Source organism: Meleagris gallopavo, chromosome 16, assembly GCF_000146605.3.
Source record: "Meleagris gallopavo isolate NT-WF06-2002-E0010 breed Aviagen turkey brand Nicholas breeding stock chromosome 16, Turkey_5.1, whole genome shotgun sequence".
NCBI lineage: Eukaryota > Metazoa > Chordata > Aves > Galliformes > Phasianidae > Meleagris > Meleagris gallopavo.
Genome location: NC_015026.2, coordinates 5945899 through 5946992, shown reverse-complemented (window position 1 = coordinate 5946992; position 1094 = coordinate 5945899). Strand labels below are relative to the sequence as shown.

At 51.9% G+C, this 1094-nt stretch overlaps 1 protein-coding gene across 1 annotated transcript in view; it reads right to left on the bottom strand.

Moving 5' to 3' along the window:
- Positions 1-1070, bottom strand: part of NDE1 (nudE neurodevelopment protein 1) — a 13652-nt gene extending 12582 nt beyond the window's left edge. Inside the window, exon 1 of the mRNA XM_003210644.4 lies at positions 1014-1070. The gene's annotated coding sequence lies outside the window, so the exon portion shown is untranslated. The remainder of the gene's footprint in view (positions 1-1013) is intronic.
- Positions 1071-1094: the final 24 nt, after the last annotated feature.

The window sequence follows — 1094 nt, the reverse complement described above, 5'->3', positions numbered from 1 at the left end:
ACAAGAGAAAGTCACAGGCTCCAGCATGCACTTGCTGGCTGCATCTTACTTGTTTTCACAAAGCCAGGAAAGACATCTGGGATGCCAGACTTCCTGCATGCAAGCAGCACAAGTGCTGGTCACAGACATTACAAAACCTCTACATCATACAGGAAGTGTTCAGGGGTGGGGAATGGAGTTCTACAATGAGAAAAACACTTCAGCATAATCGTTCCAGGAAGTTATTTCACACAAGTGACATCAGAAGTGCATATTTCTTAAAAAAAACAAAAAAAATTCACACAACTGAAATTACTGAAGAACCTTCAGTTTGGGAGTCAGAGTCCTAAGATCACGGGGACCTCAGCTTAAAATCTGTTTCAGCCCCAGAATAAGGAACTCCAAACAATCCTTGCATACCAAATAACTTTTTAATAAAGGAACATTTTAACTCTGTGAATAACGTTGGCCATCTTTATAGCTCTGCCCGATTGCCAGAGCCAGAGCATATTCTACTTTAATGAGAAATAAAAGAGAGAAGAAAGACTACGCAAAGCCAAGACTAAAACACTATCGTAAGCACTGCATAGCAGAGACGAAGCTCCACTTCTTCTTAACTGCGAAAACAAATTTAAGTCAGCCGGTTGCTCCTGACAAGCAGCTTTCCCATCGCGCTGAGAGTCTCCTCGTGCCGCACGGACCCCTCTCCTTTTGTTCAAGCAGTACAAAAGAGAACCAGCGCCAGAGAGAACGAGCTCCGGTCTCCCTCGGGCCGGGAGCAGCGCTGCCCCACAGCAGCTCCATTTCGCTCCATCATCAACGCGCGTGCCCGATTTCCAAGGACGCTGGGAAGTTCTCTCCGGGTCCGGAGACCTCGATGCCGACAGCCGCAGTCCCGGGGTTCCCCGTTCCCACTCAGAGCACAGAAGCGGAGCCGAGTTTGCGGGCTGCGCTCCCACAGTTTCCTCACAGCGAGGACCGCCGAACCGTAGCAACGGAGCCCGGCGCGAGGGGACCGAAGGGAGGCACAGTACCTTTCCTGCCTCCCGCGGCCGCCCGCTTCCCGCAGGAGCCCACCCCTGGACGGTCTGCGCCCGACCGCCGCCCCCAGACCG